The following is a 23,993-nucleotide window of genomic DNA, read 5'->3' on the forward strand; positions in this document are numbered from 1 at the left end:
TCTACTTAATGTTCCCAAAAAAATGCTATATCTTTCATACCTCTAGGTCTTTGCTGATGCTATGTTCATCATCTCCTTCTACCTGGTTTCCTCCAAACAAAAGTCTGTTCCTTCTCCAAGACCCAGTCAAAACATCATCTCAAAATGTAGCAATCAAAAGCACTCTCTCTTTGATAATTTCAGTACATTGTGATAGTTTTTGGATAGTCTGGAGAACTGTAGTATGTATTGTGGACTGTTGTACACCAGGAGAAAGTATGGACCACAGAATTAAAAGATTTTAGTTTCAAGTCAATATTCATTTCTTCAGCAAATACTTAGTGAAGTCCTATTAGGTCTAGGCACTTTCCTAAGCATCGGAACAATGGAAAGAATAGAAAGCCTTGGCTTACACAGAACCAAATCTCTAGTTAGAGGTGGTAGACAATAATGAGATTGATGAAAAAAATACATTTAACATTTTCAGATAGAGATAACCGAGAATTATAGCCAAGAGAAGGGTAATTAGGGAGGGCTTCTTTGAGAAGAATCTCTCTCTCTCTCTCTCTGTCTCTCTGTCTCTCTCTCTTTCTCACTACCTCCTTTTCTCCATCTCTTTGGGAATCTGAATATTATGAAGGAGCCAATGATGCAAAGATTACAGATGATGATGAGAAAGACAAGAGAAGGAAGATAGCAATTATGATAACCAGCGTTGAGTGAACCCTTATGTCATCTAGCCACTTATTTAAAATAATATGATTCTAAGAACTGAGTACTAGTATTATCTCCTTTGCAAATGAGACAGAAAATAGGTTTACAAATATTGAAAATTCAACATCAGTTAAAAAGCACAATAAGGCTGTTTAAAAAGCTATTTGGTCTCAGGATGCCCATAGGGCCAGAAAATAAGTTAACACTCTCATTGTCCTCTGTTTCTCATTTATAACCAAGACATTTCTAAACAATCATTGACAGGTGATCTTAGTGGAAAGGGTAAAATAAAGGGAAATAAATACAAAGATATCAATAAGCATTCAAAGTATAATAAATGTAAATTATTTAAGAATAGATATACATGTACTTATCCTCTTAAGTGTGCCTATGTTCACTTTATATGCAAAAAGGGTTTAAGTTCATTACAAAAAAAAAAAAGAATTAAATAGGAAAGCAAAAATAATTTAAGAAAAGGTCATACTGATGAAGTTTTTAATAATGATCCAATAAAGCAAGACATTTAAGTAATAAATAGAAATTTAAAATGAGATATAATGCATAGCAAAATAAAAAGGCATATCAAGAAGGATTAGAGTGTGTGTGTGTGTGTGTGTGTGTGAACTGCTATCTTTCATGTGGTTGTGCATTGTAAGGAATTATCTGTCTGAAATTAACTGCAAATAAATTGTGCTGAACATACAACCTTAGCAGAGATTTTTTTAAAGTTTTATTGTTCTAGATCTAAGGAAATTTATTTTCAATCCTAAAGTTTACCAAGGTTTCTTTTAAAGAATTGCTTCTCCTGTGAGTCATTAACCTAGGATTCCATTTCTCAGAAGGGGTCTCATTGAAGTATTTCAATCCCTAGTGGCTATTATTTTTGTTTGTTAACAGTTAAGTGGTTGATGCACAGATATATATTTTTGAGATGTTCTTGCATAGTCTTAGAAGTTGTTGAAAGTGTGGTTGTTTTCCCTCTGTCTCTGAGATTTGTGTGAAAAGAGTACAGTGTTATCTTTTCCATCTGTTGTTTTTTTTTTTAATTGAACTGCTTAGAAATTTTGTTTGTTTTTGTAACTTTTCTTCTCAATTTTGAACTATTGGTTTAAAGTCATGTAAAACCACCATTTTGTGGTCTACTTTCATATCAAAATATGGATATAAGTACAGTGCATCATGCTTTATTATGCTTCCCAGAATGGAAAAATCTAGAGTAAATTAAATCACTTAACAATATTTGAAAGTCAGATTTCTGTAGTAATTTCACTGACTGATGTGGTTTTTGGTCCATGTGATTCTATCAGAGTTAAAAATATTAATTTGATCATGTGTTAAGTGATACCTTTGACTAGCATGCTTTCCACATATAGTAGGAATGTGGATTTTATTCCCAGTTTATTCCTCCAGAAACCAAAATTAAATATTCACAAATAATATTTTCAGATTTATTACTCTATTTCTGACTCTAATATGTCAGATAGATATAGAGATGATTTAAGGATAAAGAAAGAGGAGATACTCTTTAGCTACAAGGATTGATATTTTTAAGTTTGAGAAGCCCTCAAAATGACACACAGGATGATACTAAAGAGGATTGTAGGAAAGAATACCAACATTTATACTGTGTGTTCCATAACTTTGCCTAGATAAGCCAGGCTAGACTGGGATATGTTGCAAGAACAAATGACCCCCACATCTCAATCTTTAAAATACCAACATGTGTTTCTTACACTAAATACACTGCAGATCCACAGGGGTGGGTGGGGAATGTGAGTAGTCTTTTCTCATGGAAATTACTCAAAATTCTGAGCCAATAAGTAGCCACAAACATTGCCGGTATTAGTTCACAAACTGAGTAGAAAGAAAGAACTGGAGGGCCTTGCACTAATAACTGGATGATTGTCCCTCATCGCCTCTGCTCGTGATCCATTGGCCAAAGATATTTATTAGGTCCCACCTAACTTCAAAGGCATCAGAAGTTCTATTCTTTCATGTACTCAAAAAGAAGAGAGCCAAAAATATCCAGAAAATAGAACTAGACCCTACCACAGCTTCTATGCTTTGCTTTTGTGATCACTCCATTTTTACCTATAAATAAAACTTTACTTTGATTTGTATTAAAGCTTTTGTGTGGCAAGCACTGATTCCCCAAATGAAAGGAAGTGGTTTTTCTTTGTTAACATTTATATTTAGCAATGAAATATAAGACATCTCTGCTAGCACACTTGTCTTTATTTTCTATTCTATCCAGAGTCTGATCCAATTATCAATGATATTAGCAGAACCAAAAAGAAAAGGACCAAAGCTTTTGTAATACTATAAAGCTAATCCCTTGATCTTCATTGCTGCCTGCCATCAATCTGCACAATAACATACATTTAGGAAGAAAAGAGGAATTTAGTCTTTGTCCTAAGAGCTGAAACTGCAATATTCCCTGATTCCCAGGACTAACCTCCTCTTCCACTGTATGCCCTTCTCCATGGCTGGCTGTGTTGAGTGGTGGAGTGGGGGTGGCAAGGGTCTGAATTTCATTCCTAACTGTATCACTTACTAGCTATGAAATCTTGAACAAAATGGTTTATTTCTCCATGCCTCTCTTTCTCTCTGCAAAGTCAGAACAAACAAAATGTCCATTGTATAAGAGACCTGCAATGAAAATTTTATATTGTGTATTTTATATTTTACCTTCATCTCTTCCTTCCTTCCTTAACCTGCCTACAACTATCATAGCACTTCAGCGATACTTTTTCATTGTATTTTTTACTTTATGATAGTAATTTGTGGGTATGTTCACATGAGATTACAGTGGACCAGAAGTGAGGTCTGCTACTTACGATAGTATATGGGAATCCTGTATTAGATACTGTACCAAATGGAATCCACTTTCCAAATGAGGAAACTGAGAAAATCCAAAGTAAGCAGATAACACTTGTTCTTGTCTACCTTACAAGGTAATTGGAATGATGAAATTTGATAATATAAGCCATATTTTGGGGCCATATTTTTTGCTATATTTTTGGCCATAGCACTTGTACATCATAAAGTTCTATCTCCTTCCACATTATAAAGTGCTTTTAGGCAGGATCTGTATCTATTTTATCTTTTCCTTCACAGTGGGAAGTTTAATGTCTGACAATGATAGGAGCTCAAGGGATGGTTGTTAACACCTAAACTCTAAGAGCCCCCTCCCACACTTAAGAAGACCCATGAGGGCAGCCCCGGTAGTGCAGCGGTTTAGTGCCGCCTGCAGCCCAGGGTTTGATCCTGGGGACCCTGGATGGAGTCCCACATCAGGCTCCCTGCATGGAGCTTGCTTCTCCCTCTGCCTGTTCCTCTGCCTCTCTCTCTCTCTCTGTGTCTCTATGAATAAATAAATAAAATCATTAAAAAAAAAAAGAAGACCTATGAGGTGAAGATACGTATAACAATGTTTTAATTATCTCCACACTGATAAGGATTATAGTGAGCCAATGTGACTAGAGGAAATAGAAATCTGTAGTCACCTACCCACTTGTAAAATTTTAGCTCTGCCATAAAATCCAAATGTCCTTGAGTAACTTGATCTACTTTTAAGTTTAGAAGAGTAAATACAAGCATGAGTATAAAATTCTTTGCATATCCCTTTGCACATAGTAGGACATAAGTAGTAATAGAATTCATCCTTTATGCCATTATTTCAAAATTGCTTAATATTGTGAAAATGACTAACATAAGTCATTCATAAATGATGATATAGCCACAATTATATAATTATTAGAATTAGTGATTATATCCTGTCTTCTTGACCCACAATATATATATTCTTGTGTTTGTTATGTAAGTATTGATAGTTTTTGTATATTTAGCTCAGACAGTTGAGGAGAAAGATTTATATGATTGTCATACCTGAAATATATTCATAGAGATTAAGGAAAGTAGTTATAGAGCCACTTGACTTCCACAAGCCAAGGAATCCTCAGACAGAAAACCAAAAAAGCCTCACTTTGAGGGTATCCACTTAGTAGAGCAATGACCTGTGGAAATCCATTCTAGAGAGAGTAGTCTGTATTATTTCAGCTCTGTCTAAAAAATCTGTATCACCTACATCCATCGTTGAGTTTTTCCCACTTTAGTGTGTCCTCTCCATTCTCAAAGAGAGACAGTATCTACACAGGGTGGGAGAGAAGTGCTAAAGTATTTTGGGTCGTGCTCCTCTCTGGAAGCAGGCATTGCCCTGAAATCCTCTATCCAAAATCCAAATCACACTTTTTCTAAACAAAACTATTTATTTCCAGTTAGCTCTACTTCGTTGTTGATTTTGTTGGCTGACAATAGAAAGCATTAAGCATTGAGATATGAGGACACAAGCAATAGGTCAGAACTGATGAATGGGTGACTTTGCCATGCCTTCAGTGTGGGGACTAGAGCACCCAATGCAAGTTTCCCTGGACAATCTGCATGACAATTGTTTGAGAAATAGTGCTCCAGGCAGAGCTGTGGACTATAAACTGTAGGCTTAGTCCTCTTCTACTTATTAACTAAACTTCAATTTCACCATCTTTAAGGTGGGCCTAATAATAGCACCTTTCTTATAATTTTATTATGGTAATTAAGAAAAAGAATTTGGGATCCCTGGGTGGCAGCGGTTGAGCTCCTGCCTTTGGCCCAGGGTGAGATCCTGGAATCCCAGGATCTAGTCCCACATTGGGCTTCCTGCATGGAGCCTGCTTCTCCCTCTGCCTGTCTGCCTCTCTCTCTCTCTCCCTCTCTGTGTCTCTCATGAATAAATAAATAAAATCTTAAAAAAAAAAAAAAGAAAAGAAAAAAGAATTCTGGCAAAGTTACTTGAACTCATGACTATACATAGTCAGTTTTCAAGAAATACAAATTATTATTATCATGCCATGCTTCAAGGACTGTGCCAGCAGGCAATCTCCCCCATGAGCTCCCTAAAAAGAATTGCTTCCACTGCAAAAGGCACCTGTTCAAACTCACATCACCCTCCTGGGACTGTCTGTACTCACTACTGCTCAATGTGAGGGTATGAACTGGACTTGGATTTGAACCTCTCACTTATCAACTTGGGACAACTTTGAAGGGTTATCCCAACCTCAGAAGGTTGGCTAAGTTTTCTGAGGAGACTGTGTCCCTAAGTATCTTCTCCCTCTGCCAAATCCTGCATGCTTCCTGTCCTTGCCATGGTTGTGGACCCTAAGATAAAGTCTCCTACATACTAATCTCCATCTCAGTATGCTTCTCAGGGTATCCAGTCTAGGACATCATTATATTGCTAAGGTTTCCATCACTTTTAAATCGGCCACCAGCAGAAACCAGATTCAGAAAATATAAGCCTTATCCAGAACCTATGGAAGAAACCATTTTCTCTCAAGTTCTGTCTTCTGGCTGTTTTCCTCTATCTTTGGACCGTGTCCACTCCCTTCCCACCTGTCTCCTATCCACACTTCTACTCTATCTAGTGCAGCATTTAGATATGATTCTAAACCAAAGATGTTGAAGTTAACTCAGTTTTTCCTGTTCTTGTTCCCACAGTTATATGGTTTCTATGAGAATTATAGAAAAAGAATGTTCATTAATGAAATAGCTGAGTATCCAGTGAGTCACTGCTCACTCACGTCTCCTTCTAACACTAGCATCCATCTTGATCTATTGTATTTGGTGTCTTGTTGGTTAGACTTTCAGGAATTTCCAGATGCTATAAATGCATTCATTGCTTTGATATTGTATCTCCCAACTTGAAAAATACAATGCAAAGTAATTGTGCGGGAGCTGCAAAATTTGCAAACTGTTTCATTAAGTTAGTGAAAGTGATAACAATGAACTACATATTCTCTTGTAAAACCACACATGCAAGACAGCAGCAATTAAATCGGTTAACAAAGAAAAGACAAACTTAAAAGACACCCTCATAGTATTTCAAGAGAGAATAACTTGATTATCAAAAGATCCAGAAGAACACCTGGAACAGTGAACAAAATATTAAATATTTTTAATAACAGTATTCTTAAAGGAAGGATATGAAAGACAATTGGAAGGTGAAGGATATATTATCCTAATACTATATGCTCTTAATAAAAATCATGCATCCACCTTCAAAACAATGAAATCCACTTGACCTATTTTTTTGTTGTTGTTCATCCTAAGAATTATGTCATAATTTTATTTGTGGCTAATATTTTTAAATAGATGATAAAATGAACTTATTTTCATGATTGCTATTTCATTTATCATACATTACCCTAGTCAAAATTGCTTTTAATATTTTCTTCAAAATATGTGTCCCATTTTTGTGAATTCACTTTAAGTGGCCTTACCTCAGTATGAAATTATCCTGAGCTAATGAGGCCTTCCTCTCCTGCTGCTAGGGCGTGACCTCTGACATCCCCGGCATGTCTATTCCTACTGCATCTCTGGGCCTGACATTACAATTATCGCCTCCTCACACCTTTCCATGCAGGCACACAGCATCCCAGTAACCCCGGACTTTGACTATCGATGTTCCTCTCAGCATCTGAAACTAGGCACCGGGATCTAGATATCCTCTTTTTTAAAATAAACAAAGGATATCATAATGTTCATAAATATGAATAAGAAATAATCGTAGAAGCATAGCAGTGAAATATACATGTACAGATACATGTATGCACCTACACCTGCATCTGTATGTACACACATATATGTATATACATAAAAAAAGAAAAATCATTGCTATTCTTAACCATTTAAAAATTTGTTATAGAGATGCATTCATATGGGTATGTGAAAATGTTATGGATTATGAATTTAATGAATATAATCAAAGTGGTTTTACTTCCCCCAAATCCTGGGCTTTACATAACAAGACTAAATGAGTATAGTAACTATGGGAATGTGGGAGTTACCAGAGTTGGCTAAAAAAAATATACTGCCAGCAAGATCTTGCTTGCATGACAAACAACCAGAACATCCATCAAATTAAAATCATGTTTGAAGCGAAATCCTATTTGCATGACAAACAGCAGAGCATCAGTCAGAACAAACACTAATGTTTGAGACTTGGTACAAATTCTGCAGGAAGAAAAAGCAGCAAAGGGATTCCGGTGCTGAATTAGGGAGGAAAAGTAGAAGCCAGAGGTGCAGGACTTTTGCATAGAATGTGCCCTGACTACAAGTTTCAGCAAAAAAGCATCCAAAAGACGCTTTGTTTCTTTTTGTATTATTATTGTTGTAAAGTAAGAACAAAGTCCAAACAGAAAGAGAGAAGGGAAGGAGAGGGGGTGAGAGGAGGAGAGAAAATGAGAGATGAAAGGTGGGAGAGGAGGGAGGGAGAGAGAGAGAGAGAGAGAGAAGTGTTCTTTTTTCCATGGAAAGAGAATGCAGGCATGGGGTCTGAAGGGAGATAATCATGCAGCCCAGCAGCCAGCAGCTAAAGGGTTTGGCAGGCTGCAGGAGCAGGTGTGCTTGGCTGTAAAACAAGCATTGCCTGCCAGGCCCTGGCATCATCCCAGACTCATGTATACCACACAGGCATATGGGGCTGGTGATAAATAGCAACAGGACAGGAGATGCAAGGCTAGGATCGGGGCGGTAGGCAGAACCCAGCCGTCTCACACATCCTCAGGCTCTCTCAGACCCTCTCTTCTGGGTACATTCCATCCACACGTTGGCCCAATTTTAGGGAGTGTGTCTGCTGTCCCTGTGAGAATGCAAGGTCTGCATTCAGGCAGAAGAGGCCTTGTTATTTACCAGTTCTACAGCATTGGTTGTACTGAGTCTCAGGATTCTCATCTTACAGTGAAGCCCAGGACAGATTTCTGAAAAGAAAAGAGAAAGAAAAGAACATGCGTGAGCATGCTAGGCACACCGCATGTGCCTCACTTCAATCATTGTCGGGCCACCTTCCTCTCTCAGTCTAGGTAGAGTCATAACTGCCAAAGTGAGGTCCTCATCGCATGTTGTGACAAAGACCCCGGATCTGCATTTCCTTTTTCTTTCACTATGAAGTCTTGTTTACTATTGAAAGCACCAAGTGAAGAGTTCTACAGGACAGGCCCAGAACCCAGAGCCAGGAGATCTGGAAATTACCCTGTCTCCTGTCCTGGGTTCTCACATAACCTTGGAGAAATGCCATTTCTCTACTTCAGCATCCCGAACTGTGTTGTCAGGGTTCTCCAGAGAAATAGAACCAGTGTTATTACATATTGTATAATTATAATATGTAATAGAACTATATTATATGTTACATAGCTACAGTTGACCTTTGAACAGCATGGGTTTGAACCACGTAGGTCCATTTGTATGTGGATTTTTTTATTTTGTTTTGATAAATACAGTACTATGCAATTCATGTATTTTCTTTCCTATGATTTTCATAAAACATTTTCTTTTCTCTAGTTCATTTTGAGAACATTGTACATAATACATATAACATACAAAATATTTCTTTATGGTTTCTGTTATCAATAGGGCTTCTGGTCAGCAGCTTCCCAATAGTAGTTAAGTTTTTCAGGAGCCAAATTTATATAACTATAGAAATACAATGATTAATTTATATTGATATATGATTAGTGACTAATGTACAATTTGATTGATTCATATACAATTATATTCCATAATTATTATAAAATAGATACCATATAAGTATTATAATATAAATTATATGTAATTTATTTATATAATTGCATTATATATTATATATCAGTATATACAATATCATTATATATTTGCTGTGTAATGTATTTATATGTAATTATGACAATATATATGTAGTATTTTGTGTTATATATAGATATATTATAAGGAATGGGCTCATGCAAATATGGTGGCTGAGAATTCCCAAGATCTGGAGTCAGGAAGCTAGAGACTAAAGGCTTATGAGAGCCAGAGTTCCAGTTCCAGTCTGAGAACCAGGAGAGCCAATAGTGTAAGTTTCAATCCAAAGGTACAGGATCGAGATCTAAGAATGGATATTCAGTTCAAGTACAAAAAGCAGGAAAAAACTGATGTTCCAGCTCAAAGGAGTCGAGTGGAAGGAGTTACCTCTAACTCTCAGGAGTCAGTCTTTTCCTTCTATTTAGGCCTTCAACTGATTAGCTGTGGCTAATTATATTGGAGAAGCACAATTTGCTTCACTTACTGATTCAGTAAGTTAATTCAGATATTAATTTCATCCAAAAACACCTTCATAGTCATACTCAGAATGATCTTTGATCACATGTCTGGGCAGGATGTGGCCACATCAAGCTGACACACAGTATCAAACATCACATCACCCATATTGTATGGAAAGAAAGGAGGAGGAGGAGAAGGAGGAGGAGGGTGAATAGAGCCCAGAAACATGGGATTGAATACTCAAGAAATCAACTGACACTTAGCATCCTCCAGGAAACAAGGTGAAGCATCTAGATTCAATGGAATATTTAGGAGACACATAGGAAGATGATACCTTATCATACCATGAAAAATACTGGACATTGGTTTTCTAAAGTGAATGAAATCCTTAATGACACATAGAAATAGCATTATACTACTTAAATGTGTTTCTACCATGAGCCAGGCATCTTACACGATTGTCTTATTTTCTCCCCACATCAACCCTCAGAGTTGAGCTTCATTAAATTCATATTAGATAAGGGGCAGCGGCTCAGAGGGTTTAAGTAACATGCCCAGCTTAGCTAATCAGTGACAGTGCTGGGATTTGCTGTATGCACTGTGTCCTGGTGTCTAGGACATTGCCTGGCATATGGCAGGTGCTCAACAAATATTCATTGAGTAAATAATGAGTGACACCAGATAATCTTCCTTCTCCTGACCCTGTTTTTACTAGCTCTCTCTCACTGGTAAGCCTGGTGGATCCTACCCACCTGTCCACATCGCCCTGTTCCTGAGTCAGTTAGTCCAAAATAGCAAAAGAAGAGGATTCTTAACTTCAATCCCTTCTGATGATGAGGGCTGGATATTTCCTTTCCAAAAGATTAAGCTATCTCTGTAATGGAAAAGGACCTTGGAAATTTTATGCTTCAAGTGACTTGTTCTCTATGCTCCTTTCAGGTACTCTGATCCATGATGCACAGTAACAATGCAACACCATGGGGTCTGATTTTGCATTCTGATCTGATTTGGCCACTTCAGGTTTATGAATCAGGGCAAAGAAACCATATTTTTAGTGTGTTTTCCTCCCTGTTTTTTTTTTTAAGATTTTATTTATTTGTTTGAGAGAGAGAGAGAGAGCACAAGCAGGGGGAGGGGTGGAAGGACAGGGAGAAGCAGACTCCCCACTGAGCATGACCAGGACCCAGGGATTATGACCTGAGCCAAAGGCAGATGCTTCACTGACTGAGCCCCCAGGCACACCTCCCTGTCTGTAAGTGTGGTATGACTTTCCCTGGCACACAGGGCTGCTGTAAGCATTAAATGTGCTACTTCGGGCAGCCCCAGTGGCTTACTGGCTTGGTGCTGCCTTCGGCCCAGGGTGTGATCCTGGAGACCCAGGATCGAGTCCCACATCAGGCTCCCTGTGTGGAGCCTGCTTCTCCCTCTGCCTCTGTCTCTGCCTTTCTCTCTGTGTGTGTGTGTGTGTGTGTGTGTGTCTCCCATGAATAAATAAATAAAATCTTTTAAAAATAAATAAATAAATAAATGTGCTAGTTCATGCAAAGTACTTAGCATAGTGTCTAGCATATGGGTCAGGAGGATGAAGGATGACCAGTTAGGTATTATTATTGTTCAACCTCAACATCCAGTTTTATTCTACAGGAGATTGTCCCACTGGAGAAAAAAGCCCAGTGCTAATATTATTCAAAATAAGTTGTGTACAGTTTTTGGACTCTGTATTAAAATGGCTGCCCTTGCCAGGGCCTGTTTTGCTGGTTGAGTTGGTTCTCCTGACCTCACCCTCCTCTTCTTGGCTTCTTACACTTACTGAGGACACAAAACACTCAACCACTGTGGTGCCCCCACCCTCGCTGCCAGCACTGCCAGCCTTAGAAGCTGTCTTCTCCATATTTAAAGATGTGTCACTTTCTCTTTTAAAAACTTCCCTTTTATTTGGATTAACAGCCCAATCGTCCAGTTTGCCACTTCCAAAGTGATTCCAATAAATAGAAACCAGAACATTTGGAAATTGCCTCCAGCCTTTTCTGTGCTAGTCTCACTTGGAAATCTCTGGCAGCTGCATGTTTTCCTAACGATCTTCAGTCGCTCAGAGAATGTATAATTCATTCCCCACCTATCTTCACTAATCCCACTTTCCTAAAATAAATATTAACTGAACTTATCTGCTAAAACAAGCCCAAATCAAGTCTCTTATCAAATGAACTCAGAGGCAGAAAAGAAAGCTGAGAATCTGGTCGAGAGGTAATTGTCTTTATTGGGAAGGCAGATCTAAAACTCCCTCTGGCCTGCCGTTCCATTCAATCCTGTTCAGCAAACCTTTATTGAACACTCTCTATGCAGGCAGCAACAGAGCTGGAGAGGACAGAAAATTGGATTCAGAGTTAGAAGGCCTGATATCAGAGGAATTGGATTCGAATTCCATCTTTACTCTTGACCAATTGCGAATGTCCGGAAAATCACTCTGAGGCTCATTTGCAGTGGAATAATAGCATGATTCCTATTACCAGAATCCCTCAACGGCTCTCCCCACCTCCCTGACACACGCAACTTTCAGCAAGTCTCCCTGGATTTGTCAGGGATAAGACAGTGAGTGTCTTGTCAAATATTAGAAAAAAAATATTGACTTCCTGATGCACGGGTGGATTATGGGAGTAGAAGTTGCAATATCTCTAGTTCAATTCAAAGGAGAAAGTTATTTGTTTTGTTTCATGAAAATGTATAAATCTCATCACCCATGAAAATATCTTTGCCAATCCAATTCTACTCAAGCCCAGTGCAGTCCTATTACCATAACAGTACATTTGCTTGCTGCTAGCATGGGAGATGGAGGAGTAATCTAGAAATGTGACTTGTACCTTAAATTCAGAGGCATTTGTTTCCAAAGGACTGATCTGATAATCTCACCTTTTTGAGCCTTTGAATGGGACCATCCTTGGAAACATCCCTCTTTGCTAGTCTGCAAAGACTCGCACTGGATTAGGCCACCCAGTCATTATAGCACCAGGGACGCTGTGTCGAGTCACAAATCTGACTCATCATCTAACGTCAATAGGTAAGGGGAGCACCAAGATTGCATAGATGATACATAGTGAGTAATTCCAGATTTGTGCTACTAACCTATAGCTACAAAAGGTAATTTTAAAATCTTCCACCAAAAAAGGTATTGTCTAAATAGATACTGGATTCTTTCTGATAGACAAAAGAGGAGAGGAAAGCAAAGCAGAGCAATGGTAATGGTTTATGACAAAGGCCGACTGACTTTTTTACTTTCCAACTGGCTTCATGACATCATACCAAATACTGGGATTTCCCCTGTCTCTCCCTCTCCAATAAATCCCCTCCTGCTTCCTTCCCAGGGGTGTGATGGTAGACTATGCAATGGTTTCAAAAGCATCCAGTAGACTGTCAAATCCTGAACATGCTAGAGGTTGTCACCATTCTTCGCCACTGGGACAGATGCTATCAGGGACAAGCAGATGAAAATCTTATGACCCCACCACTCCTGAGTGCAGAGCCTAGTGAGAAGTAGTAATAGGCTCCCCAGCAAGAAAGTTCGCTGAGAGTTGAGCAAAGGAAAGGTGGTGGCCCAAACATGTACACATTTAGGAAAGCCCTTTGCTATGAAAAGAATGTCAAAGCCAAGTGGAGCAATTACAGAGAAGAGGTTACAATTGCCTGAGAAATCTTCAAGGAAAACAATTCCTTGTCCTCTGCAGGGACCTTCCAATGCACCCTCAGTAAAGCATCATTAAACCTGCATGGGCCTAATGAGGTAGTTCAACATCATCCAGTTATTAAACAAACAAAAAAGCTCTGCTCTTATTTCTCAAAGAGCTCTCCAACCCACACACCTTCTTTGAGTTCAAATTAAGGAATTAAATATTCTGTTTTTTTTTTCTTTGCACCAGTCTGTATTCCTATCTTTAATTTACAAAGCCAGGGATAGAAAAGGGAAGAAGGGGGGCATCCTAACAAGTTTATTTCTTTAATTGGCATTTATCAATTAATATCTCTTTTCAAAAGGAGGATATAAACTAGAAACAACCCATTGTTCTAAGCACCTTGAGAGTAAAATAACATATTACAAAGATAATAGAAAAAAAATAAAGGCTGGAAAGAAAAACATGAGAATGCATAGGTAACTTTCAGGTTATAGGATGGTTGTTTTTCTTCCTTCATCATTTGCTATTAATTTATTTTTAACAAGCTTTGATAATATGAAAATGTGTTATCATAAAAAGTGCCCCCCAAAAGAGTTTTCAGTGGGCAACTGGACTATATAGGTATAGCCACTTAGATTCCAAGCTGAGAACACTAATGCATGAAGCTTTCTTCCCAGCATCCCTGTAATGAACAAGAACCAAAAGACAAGGATGTAGGAAGGTTTTGTCCAAATCCATTTGCCTTAAGTTGGAAGTCTCCACCATGTCTCAGTCTCATGTTGTAAGTTCAGTGGAAGTATATTTGAGAGCCTGATACAGGGATTTCAGCCACACTCCCTGACCTTCCTCCCTTCCCTGCTCCTTTTGCAGGGGCTAGAAACTATTGTCTCCAAAGCCCTGGTCAGAATCGCAGATTGCTGAGGGCTGGAAGTACCTCCGTCAACGACCCTGCTACTCCTTGAAGCACAACTCAGACACCAGAGCTGCTCTTCTGTCTGTCCGAATGCATGAAATCAAAGCCTTCTCCAAATCATCAAACACCAAAAGTTGCTAATGTAAATTCTACACACAGGAGCCATTTTTTTGGTCTACTTTTTCCCTATTACTTTATTTTGCTGTTATTGTTCTAATTATCTTTGGTGAGTGACATTTGTCCTACTAGCTTCAAGTTGGCTTTCTGCTGCCTGCATATAGCATTCCTGTACATTCTAAGTGGAACTATGGAAAAAAGGTCACAAAATATGGAAACTATTACCTTGTTGCAAGTGAACCCTTGAAAAACCCTTAACTTGAAAGTTTTCATTCTGCCCAACCATTTGGTCAGGGCATGGGCTCTGGGAAAATGGCATTCCAGAGAGCATGACTTCTTTTTGTTTGTTTGTTTTTGGACTTTTTTTTTTTTTTTTATTGAAGTTCAATTTGCCAACATACAGTATAACACCCAGTGCTCCTCCCATCAAGTGTCCTTCTCAGTGCCCATCCCCCAGTTACCTCACCTCCTGCCCTCCTCCCCTTCTGCAACACTTTGTTAGTTTCCCCTTTGGTCAAGGCATGGGCTCTGGGAAGATGGCATTCCAGACAGCATGACTTCAAGGAGACTGACCACACTGGTGTGCTGACGCCAGCTAGCACAGGCTCAAAACCAGATACTTGCTAGCAAGATCCCACCAAATACACCTCCTCCCAATTCCCTATTCAGTAGCTTCTGGATGGTAGCTGAAAATTAGCCACTGAAATCAACAAACGTTACAAATCTGAGTGTTTTGTTTTGCTTTGTTTTGTTTTGTGCCAGAGAGCCAGTTAATAAACTTCTTTCTAGCACAGCACTAACTACAAGCCTATGAACGGTCAATATTTTAAAGAGCCATCTGGCTCACAAACACCTTAGGAGAAAGGCCTCTCATTTCTGTGATTCCTCTAGGAAGGACCAGCAAGAAATAAAGGCCCATCCCTATGACTTTTTCCTCTCGGTGCTTTAAAACAAGCAAAACCAGAGTTCTGGCCAGTCGTCTCCCACCCTCCGTTTGCATCATGCATAACTCGAAAGTCCTTCCATTATTTAGACCACACAGCTTTTTACACCTTTACTGTGTTATATCAGCCAGCCTGTCTAGTTTTGGAACTATCCTGTAAATACATCAGCTTCAATTTTCCCTTTCTTCTGCCTCATCCTCGGGCTGTAACTTTCATTCCTTTCCAAACAAATCTTTCCCTTAGTGGTTTTCTTTCCTGCCTCCACTTCTCATCTTCCACCCCTCTCCCAGCCTACATGGGTCTGCTGCCCCCTCAGCTCACCACACTCCTTCCTGTGCCTGCCTGTCCACAGCAATATCTTCTCTTCAGACTCCTGGCTGCTCACATCCCTTCTCCTTCCCTCTGAGGATGTTCCTCTGTCAGTGGAGTCCTATCCCTAAAACACCTCCCTTGGCTGGCACAGCTATTCCAAATCATGGTTCTCAGTCTTCATTTCTGACTCGTTTTCTGTCTCTTCTTGGCGGGCCTTCTCCAGGAGTCTGGGTTGGGCACCAGCCACCAGGTCCACTCAGCCTTTGGAACCTCTTTTCCAGCCAATGATGTTTTATTTTCTTGTTATATATATAAATATGGCATTTCCTCTAGTAGAAGATAGAGGACTGAAGAGCAAAGAGTGGGCCTTAATGGAGAAAAGGGACTTCCCTAGCTGGATCTCCCCAATATCCTAAGTTATCTGATAGAGTATAGGACAGTGGTTCTCAAGCAAGGGTAGTTGGTCCCTTGGACATTTGACAGTCTGGAGATTTTTTTTTTTTCATTTTTACAACTAATGAGGGCATACTACTGGCTACTGGTGGTTAGAGTCCATGGATCTCGCTAAGTGTTCCACAGTGCACAGCACAATTCCCCCCCCGCCCACCACCAAAAAATTATCAGACCCAAAATGTCAATAAGACTGAGGTAACTTCTAGTGACCATCCTATTGCTGCCTACCACTACTACTTACCAGCTAATGGGAATAAGAGTTGGGCTGTGGCTCTAGTTATACTTGCCTGACTACCAAATAACTGAGTTCCATCAGGTTTGCTACACCCATATGCTTACCTCAACCTGGCATCAAGATGGCCCCCAATTGGCTCCCTATAAGGCCTTTGTTCTGACCTGCAGTCCTCACTGAATGCACAGCAGAGCACCTCACTCTCAATCGTTGGATGTGTCTCTAATACGCAATGAACAAGCCATTGTATCAGGACAATCTGTGTGTGAGTCTCAGCAATCTGCATCTTTAACATGCATGTCAAATATTCAAAAGCTTATCCACATTTGACAACCACAAGTTTAGGGAAAGTATAAGTTAGTGGCTAGAAGCTAAGAGACCCAAGGTCACAGGACAATTATGACCCCCAGCTTGAGTGATTCTGAGTTTTTGCTAATCTTCACTCCGTTTTTTGGTCTATAGAATGAGGATATCTATCAGTAAGACATTCCTGGTGGAGTCGTGACAACTACATGTGATAATGCAAGCACAGTGTTGAGCAAAATACCCAGCAGCTAGTAATCACTTGGCAAATAAAAGAGGTGGTGTTAGTTAAACAACTTTAGATTCTTTATGGTTAGGAAAAAGAGAGAAGCCAGGAGACTCTTTTAATATTAGGAGGGATTACGGATTATCATACAACTAATAACCTACTTTCTACAAGTACTCCTTCAATTTTTTTTTTTGTGTTGAATTGAAATGAAGTGATTTAACTAGAGTGTACATGTATCCCATCATTTGTAATCAAGCAACAATTCAAATAGAATAGAGTGTTTGAAAGGAATAATCCACGGATCTTGAAAACAGTGAGGAAAGGAAAAAGGAGAATATAATACATAGAACACAAGATGCATTGCTGTGAGCTGAGTCTTGAATATCCTCTATTTTTGTAGAATATCCTCTTCGTTAATTTGGTCTCAAGGGTCCAAACTGTCTTGCTAATCTGATGACTCGCCACAACATCCTGGTATTATCATTCCAATTTTTTAAAACCTGAGTAGACTGAACTGCAGAAAAATTGAGTGAATCGCTCAAGGTCACACAGAAGTCAAGCCCAGAATAGAACTGTGTCTGCTGGTTTCCCGTTCAGCCATGACCCTTCCCAATATGCCTTATTTGAAGCAGTCTGGTGAGAGTGGCTAATGGCTTGGATATTCTTGAACCACCAATATATACATATATATATTAACTGAGTGATACTCTTGGCAAACTTACTTATTTTCTAGAATAAAAGATATTTCTGAAAATAGAGCCTCTAAACAAAGTTGATTGTCAGTCTAAAAGAATAGTCAGCCTAAATGCAGTGAATTAATTTTAACCTAAAAATGTGGGTTTGGGTACTGTAATCAAAGAGGAAGATTTTATACCAATATCAAGAATCTTGAAAGGCAAGAAGATTGAATGAAAAATATTGAACATCAAAGTAAGAGTTTTACAAAGGTTAGAAAACCTGGATTCAGAATAAGAGCAGGCCTTTGAGCAATGAGTTTGAATTCCTGCCAAGAAATGTGGTGCACCTTGGCACCCTTCCCTGACCTCACAATCCTGAGCATTGGCTTATATCTCATGCTGCAGCCAACTCATTTCCTCCAGCCCAATCGATGGCTTTCTAATAGCTGAGCATCCTGCTCTGAATCACTTGCAAACCACTAAGATATATTTTCACTGTTTATTTTCTAACTTGAGACAGAGAAGAGCAAGGTCAGTTGATTCTTTCAATGATTGCTCTTAAAATAAAAACTTTTACTGCTGTCTTTCGAACTTTTGAAAACCAATGTCCAATAATACAGCCATTTTAGCAAATTCAGTTGTTCATGACCATAGTGTTTCTGTAACTTTATTATCTCTGCCTACATCATATATATTAATGCACTGGCATTATTAATGGGTATGTACTTTTACATTTGTCAAATGTAGTGCTTTGTGCTTCCTACGCACTCAACTAACATTGGAAAAGAAAAAAGAAAACGCACAAAAATAACAAATGGTCTTTTTTAATTAGGGGCTTATTATTCATGTGAGATAGAGCCCTCCTATTATAAGAAGAAGCATATATCGATCATGTGATGGTACAGAGAAAAGACTCTCTGGTGGGAAAAGTGCATGTCAAGGAGCTGGAGAAGATAAAATTGAAATGGGTGTGTCATTTAGGCAGAGAACAAAGTTTTTGATATTGGGCATAATAGTATGAACAGTATGAGCAAAAGAATGAAGGGATTCCAACCACAAGATGAAAGTTCTAGTGTGAAATTACTATAGGCAATAAATTTGGTAGCCACTTGCCATTTGGTAGCCAACATGCTCACAAGCAGCTGCATTGCACCATCATCAGTATCATCAAAGTCATGTTACAATTGCAAGTCAGAGAAAGGAATTCATCAAAGTCCAGAAACTGGAGCACAGATATTATTAATCATCATTATTAGAACACCCATGCTCTTCTAACGTTTATTTGAGACCACTTCACACTTTTACACCAACTGGCACAAGATTGCTTACTTTCTTGGGACTTGAAACATCATAAAGTATGTGGCAGAGAATTCACTTTCATTGTTCTTCATCCAGATTTATGTACTCATCCAGGATCTCGTTTGAATATAATGAATCAACAGAGGCCAGAGGCTGGATTAAATTTGCTGACCAACTATCAAGGCATGTGATGAAACCAGCTCATTTTTCTCTTGTAAAGCTATGTTGTCTTTACCTTCATTCTGTCTGAAGTGGAAGATGTTTTTCTAGATGCTGGCCTATTTTGGAAAAGTGACCCAAATAATCCAAGATTTTTTTCCCTCAAACTCCAAATTCTATTTCAGATGCGAGTTGCTGGTTGCTAAGGGAACCACCACAGGGCAATTATCATTAAAACAGGCTCTGAAACTAGATATCTGATAGAGGGGGAATTGTTCTCTGGTCTTTTAAGAGCAACAGTTGGGTAAACCCTTTCTCCTGTGAGTAAAGCCCATTCAGGGTCAGGCTGCTTTTCTTTTTCACCCCACTTCCTGGGAAAACAGTGAAGGACAAAAAAGCCTTGGAGAAGAGAAGACTCACATTTGGATGAAACGCAAAATCAAATTGAACCTATAAATTCATGATGGCTGTAATATAAGGAAATTGTATTTAAACATGGATAATGATTTTTTCTTCTACTCTTTTTATAAATAGGAGTATAAGTTACATGCAATAAATGTAGCCTTGATGTACATTTTGATGAGTTTTGACTTACACATTTGTGCAACCACCCCAGAAATGACACAAAATGCTTCCATCATTCTTTTTTCTTATAAAGATTTTATTTATTCATGAGGGACACAGAAAGAGAGAGGCAGAGACACAGGCAGAGAGAGAAGCAGGCTCCATGCAGGGAGCCCGATGTGGGACTCCATCTGGAGACTCCAGGATCACACCCTGAGCCGAAGGCAGGCGCTCATCTGCTGAGTCACACAGGTGTCCCTGCTTCCATCATTCTTAAAAGTTCCTTCCTAATACCATCCCAGGTATTTCTTCTCTCCTACACACCACTATTGCTGACACCAGTCACCATAATTTAGTTTCTCCTACTCTGGAACTTCATATAAATGGAATAATATAATGTTTAATCTTATATTAAGATTGGCTTCTATTGCCCCATATAAGGCTTATGAGATTAATTGATGTGATTATATTTATCAGTAGTTCATTCTTTTTTATGGCTGAGGAGTATTCCACTGAATGAATATGTCACACTTTTGTATCCATTCACCTACTTGTTAGCAAAGATTTAGTTTGTTTTTTACTACTATGAATGAAACTGCTATGAATGTTCTTTTAAATATCTGTCTGTGGACAAGTAATTTTCATTTCAATTTGATTTGATAACTCCTTTTATTTTTTTTTAATTTGTTTATTTATTTTAGAGAGAGAGAGCATGCAGTGGGAAGAAGCAGAAGGAGAGAGAGAATGAGACTCAAGCAGACACACACTGAACGTGGAGCTCGATCTCATGACCCTGAGATCAGGACCTGAGCTAAAATCAAGAGATGGCCACTCAACCAACTGTGCCACTCAGCTGCCTCTTGATGACTCTTTTTAGAAGTTGCTACAGTAGGAGAAGATTGTTCTGAATTTTCTCTACCTTTAGCCCCTTGGTGGTCTCAGCCCAGGGTTTTGGACCATCCCCTTTACCAACATTATCCATCCCCAGCCTCCAATACCCACTGAAAGCATACCTCAAATTCCATGTTTCCTGGGATATCACAGCCAAATAGTATAATAAAGACAAGGCCCCTTTCTCATTACCATTTCCATTTAAATAATTGAGACCTCCTTTTAACACTACCCAGAAGTCCCTCAGGGTAGTAGCTTTGAATTCCATGGGTGACCACTTTGCATATATTTTGCACTCATAATGAAAATACATCCAAATTTCAACATTTCACATTCTGGGATGATTCTGAGAACCTCCTGCTTTTTCTGAGCTATAGGAAAAGTTATGTTAATAAGACCATATTTAAAATTCACCCCAGTGGTGCTTCAACATCCTTGCTGGGAAAGATGTACCAAGATATTTGCTGTAATCCACGCTAAGACCCTTCTAAAGATTTAGGGACTTTGTTACAGTGGAGAATGCTTTATTGGAGGACGGTGGTCTGGCTATGGGATCACCAGAGCATTTATTTTAGCCCATAGGGTAGGAATCCTGTTGGCAGTGCTTTGATGCTGGCATGCACAGATTATGCCCAAAGCTCTCACACATTTCTGATGCTTCTGGGAGTGCCACATCTCTAGCTGATTTAATCCTATCAGCTGATTCTTTCTGTTTTTTTTTTTTTTTTTCTCACATCTAACTGATGTGCAAGGGATACCATTTAAACATGATTGTTTCATCTCTTGATTTTGTTTGTTTGTTTGTTTGTGTCCCAATGTTAAATGTTATATCATTTCCCAACAACTTTCTGGACTTTGTGAACCAAATAGGCATTGAGGGGATGGATCCCTGGGTGGCTCCGTGGTTTCGTGCCTGCCTTTGGCCCAGGACGCGATCTTGGAGTCCCGCGCCAGGCTCCCGGCATGGAGCCTGCTTCTCCCTCTGCCTGTGTCTCTACCTCTCTCTCTCTCTCTCTCTATCTCTCTCTCTCTCTCTATCTCTCTATGTCTATCATAAATAAAAATAAATCTTTAAAAAAAATAGGCATTGAGTACCACACCCATTTTACAGATGGTAAGAATGAAACAGATTAAGTAGCTTGCCATGTTGCATTGAAATTATGCTACTTTACTCTTCCTGTCTGTGTCCAGACAGCTCATGATGCACCCTGACTGATTGTAATGCCACAGCTGCATCCTTGGGATGACCGTGTGGGAGACAGCTGGCTGCACCTGCAGTCGCGGAGACTCCTGACATCAAGCTCTTTGGGAAGTGGAGCATCAATGATGTGCATATTAATGGCATCTGCAGGATTATATAGCAGTGAAGGAGAAGTATGCCAAGTACCTGCCCCACAGTGCAGGGTGCTAGGCAGCCAAGTGCTTCCCTAAGGCACAGTGACCCATTGTGGAGTGCCTTACCAACTCAATGATGATGTACGGCCACAATAATGGCAAGCAGCTCATGACTATGCACACTGCCAAGCATGCCTTCGATATCATCCATCTGCTCACTGGTGAGAACCCCTTGCAGGTCCTGGTCCATGGCATTATTAACAGAGGTTTCAGGAGGACTCAACCAGCATTGGGTAAGCTGGAACAGGAAGGCATCAGGCAGTCGACGAATCCCTGCTGTGCCGCATGAATAAGGCTGTTTGACTGCTGTGCACAGGTGCATAGAGTTGACCTCTGGAACATCGAGACCACCACCCAGTGTCCAGCAGATGAGCTTATCAACACAGCCAAAGGCTCTTCCAAATCCTATGCCATTAAGAAGGATAACCTGAGAAGTATAGCCAAGTTCAATTGTTGATCACCTGACTGTGGCCCCAATACACCCATCTGACCTTTGGGGCAGCCTCACACACACATAATATATATATATTAAATAAATAAATAAATAAATAAATAAATAAATAAATAAATAAATAAGATACTATATATATATGTATGTGTGTGTATATATATATATATACACACACACACACATATGATGCCACTTTAAGCATTTCCAACTTTGCCCCGTACCCCAATTGGGGTGCAAGCAGCAACTTGTCTCCATTCTGAGAAAAATCCTGAGAAGAATTCTCAATTTTTTCAGTGAAAGACAAGTGGATGCTTACTGTAAGGGAAGGGCTTGACAAGGTAGCCCCTCCAAGTTCCCCTAGATATGCCGGCCTGCACTGAGGCAGGGGCCAGTAAATTATCACATGAATGAAGAAACCTCCTGAGAAGAAAAGGATCTGTTCTGAACCCTTTCTCTTTTAGGGGCCAGTATTTGAGTGTGTCTAATAAATTTGAATGGTTGCAAGAAGGTTAAAAGACATAAAGAACACCAACGGCCACAAAAGCGGAAGTCATCATGGAGGAAGAAGCGATGTGCTAGGTAAGCTGAAAACACCAAAAACTAAACTAGCAAAATCCATAGATATAGAAAGCAAATTATATACATAATTTTAATTTTCTCTTTGTCACATTTAAAAAAGCGAAAGCAAATGCAGGTAATTTTGATACATTTTATTCAACCTAATCTATCCAAAATATTACCATCTTAAGAAATAATTAATATAAAAATAACAAGATATTTTATCTTCTTTTTTTATGTATTCAGTCTTGAAATCAAAAATGTATTTTCTATTTATGGTGCACCTCTATTTGGAAAAGCCACATTTCAAGTGCTCTTGCCTTTAAGTAGCTGTCATGTTGCATGGTACAGGCCTGGACATTCATGGGAGAAAGACAAATGCCTTCATAGTGGTCACTCTCGCAAGGTTGCTGTGCTTTAGAGCTGGGGCGGGAGTGTCAGCCAGAGCAGTAACTGTAAAGTGCTGCAAGCTATACACTCAGAGATCCAAAGGGTAGTGAGGATCGCACCACAAAGCAGCAGAACCACCACAATCCCACACTGTGAGGCACAAGTGGACTGAGCACGTTGCTTTACTCTCTCCTTATTGTTTGGAAAAAGAGTTGATCGCATAATTCTTGGCCAGTGGTGTAAAGAAAAGAAGAACTCAGGAGAGCATCTGGTCTTATGCAAATTGAAACAAAGGAGATTTCAGCCAAGAATCTGAAAAATAAGAGCCTGTGAAATGGGTCAGACAAATAACAATTATTTAATTTTGCATCAGCCTTCCCCTCCCATATGATGTGAGGGGTTTGAGGGGAGAATTAGGATTTACTCTTTTTATAATACTTCCTGAACCTTATGTGACACCGCAATTGTGGTAAACTGGGTAAGTCTGGTCTTCTTCAACCTCTTGCCGGCACCTAGAAAAGGACTCGCGATGGAGTCCTGTCCATTCAAAGATAGTTAGAGGGCTGGTCAGAGAAACCTGAGTTCCCTCCCTCACTACTTCCAAAGGAAGGTCCCTTTCAGGTCCCTCCTTCCAAAATGGACATAACCAGAAGGCTTA

The 23,993-nt window shown here is 39.3% G+C and overlaps 1 long non-coding RNA gene and 1 pseudogene across 7 annotated transcripts in view; one reads left to right on the plus strand and one right to left on the minus strand.

The window, feature by feature from the left end:
• The window catches only part of LOC144301225 (uncharacterized), a 108,946-nt gene extending 89,698 nt beyond the window's left edge, over positions 1 to 19,248 (minus strand). For all 7 annotated transcript variants that reach the window (XR_013368040.1, XR_013368023.1, XR_013368039.1 and 4 more), the window contains exons 1-2: positions 18,958 to 19,248; positions 8,419 to 8,486 (exon numbers count right to left, since the gene is read on the minus strand). This is a non-coding gene — a long non-coding RNA (uncharacterized LOC144301225). The remainder of the gene's footprint in view (positions 1 to 8,418; positions 8,487 to 18,957) is intronic.
• A 2,536-nt stretch (positions 19,249 to 21,784) lies between these two features.
• Positions 21,785 to 22,393, plus strand: LOC144289919 (small ribosomal subunit protein uS7 pseudogene; annotated as a pseudogene).
• The last annotated feature ends 1,600 nt before the right edge of the window (positions 22,394 to 23,993 follow it).

Source organism: Canis aureus, chromosome 2 (assembly GCF_053574225.1).
Source record: "Canis aureus isolate CA01 chromosome 2, VMU_Caureus_v.1.0, whole genome shotgun sequence".
NCBI lineage: Eukaryota > Metazoa > Chordata > Mammalia > Carnivora > Canidae > Canis > Canis aureus.